Source organism: Galeopterus variegatus, unplaced genomic scaffold, assembly GCF_000696425.1.
Source record: "Galeopterus variegatus unplaced genomic scaffold, G_variegatus-3.0.2 Scaffold3179, whole genome shotgun sequence".
Lineage (NCBI taxonomy): Eukaryota > Metazoa > Chordata > Mammalia > Dermoptera > Cynocephalidae > Galeopterus > Galeopterus variegatus.
In genome coordinates this window covers 19,790-28,313 of record NW_007729290.1, presented here as the reverse complement: position 1 = coordinate 28,313, position 8,524 = coordinate 19,790, and positions in this window count along the sequence as shown.

Sequence of the window (8,524 nt, the reverse complement as noted above, 5' to 3'; positions counted from 1 at the left end):
CCCCCATCAGACTGAAGGCTCTTTGAAGGTAGTGAGTGCGTATTATTTATCTGTGTGCCCCAGGCAACTAGTAGACAGTAGGCACTCAGTGCGTATTTGTTCATGAACTGAGTAAATGGAGATCATCTAGATGTGGGCCAACTATTATTACCTTGCTGGAATATAAACTGACTTTGGATCCATTCTATGCCACTGCTTGGCTTGACATAAGCTAGCAGTTTGGGAATCCAAATGAGATAACTGAAAACATTAATTTCCTACAAACCCAAAATTTGAATAATCCTTTTTAAAATTTTTTCTCTTCTTCAGATTTGGGTAAATCATGTCTGCAAGTGAAATTTGGTACTTCATGGAAAATGAGTACTTTATTTAAACATGAGAAAGTAAATCTGCTGATGTTAGTCTTAGTTCTCTAGGCCAATTTATCTCGCAAATGGTTTCCTGCTAAATTTGGTCCTTGTAAAACAGTAATAGGACAGAAATTCTAAATCAGGTCAGAAAAATGTCAGGTAACACTCAAAGGGAAATAAAAGAAGAAATGGGCAATTAAAGGAACAAAATACAGGTTAATTTTTACAATAGAAAAATAAACAACAAATTGATTATCCTTTTACAAAAAACTTTTATTCACAAGACTTTAATTGGCCCAGACCAAAGTTATTATTATAGACAACTAATCAAGAAGTCTATGAAACACATGAAATTTAATATTACTCATGAAATCCAAATAATTTTTATCTTTCAGAGATCTTACAAAAATTCATGTTTTAGCTCATGAACTTATTCATAAATATACATCACAGGTTTAAAAAAATCTTTCATACTGTGACTATTTAATATTAACTCTTTAGATGGTTTAAACTGAATTTTAGAAATCAAACATGAGTATTGAACAAATGATCAATAAATTGTTTTTAGCATATTTCAAAAGATGAGAAAGCTCTATTTGTCAGTTTATGCTGTCATTTTAGTGGTAAGAATGCATAAATCAAGACAGGATTATATATACAAGGCACAGCAATTACATTTAAAAGCCCCCTCTCACACGGTAGTAAAAGGCAGATTATAATACTTCTTAGAAATCATAAAAGGCTATAGTGGGCAGATTTTTACTCTTTCATTTTTGAGAGCAAAGCAATTCCTGAATTTTAAATCTCCTAAGTAGCATTTTCATTCTAAAAATAACATAATAAGTTACATGAAGTTCTTTAAGAAAATTGTCAATATTTTATAATAAATATCTTACCACATTATTCCTACAAAGTGACCTGTCTAAAAATAAGAAAGGTATCAGGAAAGAGTGAGGGGGAGTGGGGGGGGAGGAAATGAAAGCAAAGGAAGGAAGAAAGATTGTAAAATAAAATCTGTGAAGATTTTTAAACACATGAATAATTTATATATGCATATGTATTATGTACGACATGGAGAGAGGAAATATACGTTTAAAAACCAAATGGCTTACTAGGATAATAAGAAATTAACCCTGCTGAATAGACCCTTCAAAAGAACAGTCACAGCATTTCATCAGGTGAAGAAAGGAAGAACTACTTAAAAAGCTGAATTGATTGAAAATGAGGTCACATCTGCTTCTCTTCTGCCCACTTACATGTTTTGGAACTTTCTTTTAGCTTGTGCCAATCAACTCTACTTTCTTACCTAGAAGAGCTAAGAATTTCTTTACTCCCTTTTTTAGATCATCTTTAAAATATTTTAAAAGAACATTCCCAACATCAATCCCTGGGGACCACACTGTTAACACTTTTTTTTATCCAGGGAAGTAATTATTTAGCCCTGTCCTTTGATTCTTGTTTCCAACATAACAAAGTATTTTATAATCTCTAATACCAATCAAAGCCAAATAGACAGTTTAATTCTTAATCTCCCTTCACATCTGGCAAACCTAGTGAAGCCACATAATGATTTCCAAATCTTCCTGAAAACCTTATAGGAAATTATGTCACCAACAGAATCATTAATAATTCTTATGACATTAAGAAAAACATTTTACCAAGTGAGATCAGAATGAGGTCAAATGTGGCATTTGTGCTAGGAGAAAATATTTGCAATACCCTTTTGAAAGCCAAAAACGCAATGTCCTATTATCCCTCTAGAGGAGAAATTCAAGAATGAATACAGCACTCCCACACGAGGTGTTCCTACTTTCTGCAGCTGGAAATGCATAAAACAGCTTTTCCTCTAGTGCTTCTTGCTTTGCCCCTGAAGCATGGCTTTCATAACAGCTCATAAAAAAGTATTGTAATGTGGGGCTTTACAACACATACATTTTGACTTGTATGAGATAAGCTCTTGCAAATCTGAAAAAAAAAAAATCACCCCAAGAAAGGAAATATCTCAAAGTTTTCAGCCCAGATACATCATTCTGAAATGTGTAACAACATTTTACTACCATGTCAAGATTAGAAATGCATTTTGGAAGGGTGCAGCGAGGTAACATGATTATGTGAGACAAAAAAAAAAATGCATTCAGAAGAGATCAAGGTTATTTACATAGTAAACTTCTTGACATTTTACTTTTTAACTATCTACAGGCCTGATCCCAAGAGGGAATGCTTATCCAGTGATACTCTAGTTTATCATGAGTGTTATTTGGCATTCAGTTTAGTATTTATATGCATCATTAAAAGACAAAAAAAAAAAAAAAACCTGTCCTTTTAGTTATCCAAATACTTTTTTCACAGGCCTACAAATGCCAGGCACTCTATATAAAAGTGCAGTGTTATAGAAAAAGGCCCTACCTTAAGGGAGTCATGGCCTGGGAGAAGGGGATGCCTGAGAAGGCTATAAGTGCTGATCTATGTTTTGAAAGTAGAGGCTCCCCAGCACACCGATGGTGGGAATGACAGATAGGAAAGGTGGTGAGGATGGTACCCGGGGCATGGCAACCATTCTAGGCTGGGGCAAAAGCAGAAAAGCATAAGAACATGGAGTGTTCAGGGAACTGCAAATGGTTAGGTATAACAAGTGCAGGGGACATATGGGGAGATGGCAGGAGATGAGACTTGAGATACTGGCAGTTCCTCAGAGGGCCTCTTAAGAACTGCCAAGAGGTTCAGACTTTATCCTCTTAGAAATGGGAGGCATGAGGGGGAAGCATGCCAGATCAAAGCTGAATTTTGGAGTGATATAAATGGGAAGAGGAGACAAGATGTTTTCAGAGAGATAAGAAAAAATTTAGAAATAAAATACTGGAGAAGGCGATGTGGGAGAGAATTTCAAGAAAGGAGCGGTGAACAGGACTAAAAACTGCAGGCATGATGTAAAATTAATGAGAATTACAAAACCTGAAGGTATAGGCAAGGGAAATTTTAGTCGTTCAGCAGCATGACTGACTCACCAGCTTCATGATACACAGCACTGGTGGAGGCCCCAGGAGCATGGATCTAAGACAGGCCTCAGGATGCCTCACAATTATCTCCTACCCAGCTATAAATGGAACTATCATACTATTTCCTATCATCTAGAGTACAAGAGGCATTTCTGTGATTCTCTTGTTGTTCTGCCCTAGACATGCCTTTGAAATGTCTAACTGATGAATTAAATATGTATTGAGTGCCTACTCTGTACCAGGTTACAGGGGTATAAATACATCCCTGCTCTTATGGAGCTTTCCGTCCAGTGGAGGTAGACGATCAAATAATCATATAAATATGGTGCTGTAAGAGCCCTTAAGGAAGGTTGATCTAATCTAGAAAGTTAGGAAAGCCTTCCTTGAGAAAGAGCACATTGCTGAGCAGAGATCTGAGGGATGAGAAGGTAACTGAGAAGAGGGGAGGGAAGAGCGTCCCAGGTAGAGAATATGTTGTACAAAGTCCCCATAGCAGGAATGCCCAATGTGGCTGGAATACAAACAGTGAGCAGGGCTTGGTGCCAGGTGAGGCTGAAGATAGATGGTAGCCAGACAAAGCATGGTCTGGTGCCCACGGTAAGGAGTTTGGTCTTAATCTGAGAGCAGTGAAAAGCAAGTTGATAGTTTAATGTACCTTGAGAGGGACAGGAGCATTTTGAAAAGAGCCCTCCTACTGAAGAGTAAGAGAACAAACCGGAAGGTGGATGAGGATAGGTCAGGGAACAGACAGTAGTAGCCTAGATAAGCATCTTGGTGGTGGAAAAAGAAAAGAGGACAGATTTTAAGGTTGGTTAGGAAATAAATGGACAAATGTGATGATGGATTGAATATGGGTGATGAAGGAGAGGAAGGTGTCAGGATGACTTTAAGATTTCTAACTTGTACAACCGGATGCTGTTCACTGAAAGAGGAAACACTAAAAAAGACCGGAATTGAAGATGAATTCCTTTTTAGATATGCTGAGTTTGAAGTGCTCCTGAAACACTCAAGAAGAGAGGGAAAGAGAATTTATAGCTCAGTGAAGAGGTCTGGACTGCAGAATACATAATTGGCAGACATCTTTACACAGACAGTGATGGAGTTTGGAATGTGTTGTCCCCTTCAAAACTCATGCGGAAATTTGATCCCCAATGTGGCAGTGTTGGAAACTGATTGAGTCATGGGGGCGGATCCCTCATGAGTGGATTAATGCTCTCCCTGGGGGAGGGGGTATTGAGTGAGTTCTCACTCTATTAGTTCCCACAAGACCTGATTGTTTAAAGGACCCTGGCACCTCCTCTCTCTCTCTCTCTCTCCCCTGCCTCTCGCCATGTGATCTGCTTGTACCCACCCGCTCCCTGCCACTTTCCGCCATGAGTAGAAGCAGTCTGAGGCCCATGCCGGATGCAGCTGTCCCAGAATCATAAGCCAAATAAACCTCTCTTCTTTATAAATTACCCAGTCTCAGGTGTTTGTTACAGCAACACAAAACGGACTAAGGCAGTAATTGACATTTGATAAGACAAATGATGGAGAGATTATAAGGTGAGAAAAGGAGAGGGCCTTGTACCCCATCTTGCAGAATCCAACCCTTAAAACATTGGTGGAAGATGGTGAGACTACCAAGAAGATAGAGGGTAAGCCTAATATGTAGGAAGAAAATCACACAACAAGATAGTGTGTTCAAGACAGAGGGAATGGCCAACAGTGTTAAATGCTATTTAGAAGCCAAGCAAGATGAAGAATGCATTTGGTAACGTCAAGCTGAAGCTGACATAACTTTAGTGAGAGCTGTTCTGGTGGTGTAATGGTGTCAAGAGCCTAATTGGATTGTGTGGAGGTGTGGAGTTGGGAGGTGTGGAAGTGGTGCAAGCAAGAATAGACAACATATGTGAAAAGTTTGCTTGCTCAAGGAAGAATAGAGATGGAAAGGTAGCTGGAAAAAGTGAGGTGGAGTGAGGGGTTTGGGTTTGTTTTTAATGGGAAAGGCTTGGGCATTTTTAAAAGCAAAGGTCATATATTAAAGCACACGTGTGAGAAGATGTAATCAAAAGTAGAAAGTTCCTGAGAATGTGGAAGGGCAGGAGACAAAGCAGGGTAGGGACTGGCCTGGCCAGGAGGGGGACTGGCCTGGCCCGGAGGAGGACAGCCCCTCTGCTGTCATGGAAGGATGGGATGCATGCAGAAATAGGCAATTTTCTCTTCCTCAGGATCCAAGCCCTCTCTACTGCTGTCTGAATTGCTCCAACAGCCTCTCTCATTTAATGTATTCTGCATACTGCACTCAGCCTTACCTCTGTGAAACACCACTTTCTGGTGCATGTTACAGATTCTTTTAAGACTGAAAAGCTCCCCATCTTTTCTAACACATCAGGTTCAAGCTCTTTTGCCTGGCATTCAGATGCCACCCATTGTGTACTCCCTCAAGCTGTCCCATTACTCATTAGTCAGTCATGTCCCTTTAGGAGACAATTTAAAAAAAAATCATTTTCAGTCCTTCCTCTAGCATTTGGCTTATGTTATCAGCCTCAGCCTACAGCACTGCCCTGGTTTTCTCTTCTTTCTAGGTTCAGTTCCAATTGCATTTATAAAGATTCAGCCCCCACCATCTGCTCTAGTTCCAGTAATATTTTTCCCTCTTATGAATTTCTACTCAATACTTTTATAATTCTCTAACTGTCCTATATGTTAGTTCTTCTTCCTCAACCAGAATAAAAGCTCTAATTAAGGACAGTCTCATAAGATTCTTTCACTCCTTCTGCACAGTAAGAGTTTCTATTATGTATCTTTTCTCCTAAATTATGTCATTTCTATTTTCCTTATTCCTACTCCCATACACAAAATAATAACACCTGTTCAATAGGAAACATAATGTTTCTTGGCCTCCATATTTCTAAAGGAGAGTCTGCCTTAGGTATTTTAGATGGATTTTTGAGGGTACAGCAATGCAAAGTTTGATTTTAAAAAATTAAATAGCCAGGCACTAAGTTTGTTACATACTCCAATTCTCATGGCTATCCACTGTGATAAGTCCTATAATTTTATTCTCACATTTTACAGTTGAGAAAACCAAAAATTAGAGAGATTAGATACCATGTCCAATATCACACAATTAGTAAAAGCCTGATGTAGGATTTGAGCCCTGGCCTGTGTGACTCCTAACCCTGCATTTAGCATTTAGCCACAATGCTAAGCCACTTCAAAAAGACTGCTTGATAATGGCTTCTACTTTCTAACAAAGTGGAAATTTATGAAAACAACATAAGGGGTCTTCTAAAAAATGTCCTATTAATATATACTTTAATGTCTCTTTATTCCACTTTTCAAGCATGTTATAAAGTCTGTCTTTGGCGACCAAAGAAGCAGCTAATTCTGACACTCTGCACAATGAGATCTGCCTTGTTAAAGGTTTTTTTGCTCCCTCAGTGTGTTAGGTTATGATTTCCCCTGACAGCATGTGAAATAAGGGGGAAAACATTTTGAATAATTTTACACAAAGAAACCAATCTCTCTCATAAGGAAGAACTGAAGTATTTTTTGTTGTATGTTAAACTGACTGTTCTGACTGATACACTACTGTGAATTTTGAGCTACCCAAACCACTGCTAAACAATACTCTTGCCTCTTTGTGACCAAAAGTATTGCTGTGGCTATGGAATAAAACAAAATTATTCATGATCAAGCCCATGAATATGCCTTCGCTGATATTCTGTTCTAACCAAAAACTTATCAAATACTTTGTTCCATAAAGACATCAGAAGATAGCTAGTCCATCACAGAGGAACTTACGACATTTCTCAGGACGTGTTATCTATATACAAAACCAAAGTTCCATTTTTTTCCTCCTGCAGTGTAAGAGCTATCAATTAGAGAAAGGGGGGAAACCTTTGCAGAATACTTATCCACAAATATACCCAAAGTCTATTTCCTAGGATACATGAGGATACCCGCTATGAAATCCAAGGGAACATTAGGAGTAGCACATCAAGACACTCCTTGCATAGAGAATAATATATGTTTTCCAAATTTAATCTCTGATATATCATATGGTAAATAGATTATATTTATATTAGAACATTAAAAATATTCTGCAGTTAACTTTAAATTAACTTTCCATTTCTATTTCCATTCCTTAATCTTGTTATCTACCACCTTTTAGATGTTGGAAGCAATACTCTAATTTTATCATAACAATGTTCATAATACTTACACTTCTGTCTAGAACAATTAGAGTAATCATTTCATTTCAGAAAAATTTTTGGCACTTTGAGAGAAGGAAACATAGCAGCTGTTGAGCAACAAGAAGTAACTCTACTAACTAGCTGAGGGAAGCCCATCAATCACATATGCCTAAGTTTAACTGGTTTGACACATTCCAGCCAACCTCAGTTGGTCACACCTAAGCTGCCAAAGTGGTACAACTAAATTCTGATAAGCTTGTGCTACCAAAGATGATATTCTGGCAAATAATATGCATGATACCAGAATGGCCAGGTCTAACCAAATACCTCAGTTTTGTTCTGCCATAATATTCTTTTTTTTTTTTTGTCTTTTTCCGTATCCGGCAACGGATCGCAACCCTCAGTGTCCCCCCCGCACCGGACCGGGACCGGCAACGGGACCGCAACCCTCGGCGCTGCTCCCGCGCCTCGCTCAGCCAGTGAGCGGGAACCGGTCTGTATGTGGGATCCGGGCCCTCGGTGGGAGCGCCACCGCGCTCCCCAAGCAGCGCACTATAGCAGTGCGCCACCGGGCCGGCCCCATCTGCCATAATATTCTTTTTTTTTTTTTGTCTTTTTCCGTATCCGGCAACGGATCGCAACCCTCAGTGTCCCCCCCGCACCGGACCGGGACCGGCAACGGGACCGCAACCCTCGGCGCTGCTCCCGCGCCTCGCTCAGCCAGTGAGCGGGAACCGGTCTGTATGTGGGATCCGGGCCCTCGGTGGGAGCGCCACCGCGCTTCCCAAGCAGCGCACTATAGCAGTGCGCCACCGGGCCGGCCCCATCTGCCATAATATTCTGATGACCCTACATCACCTAGGTTTTTTTGTTTTTCTATTAAAAAGATTCCATTCTTTTACCTGGTACAGTGAAGGTAAGGAACACTTATCTTGTTATCTATGAATGAAAAGCACACCATTGCAATTATACACACTGATGACAGCCTGCTGTGTCA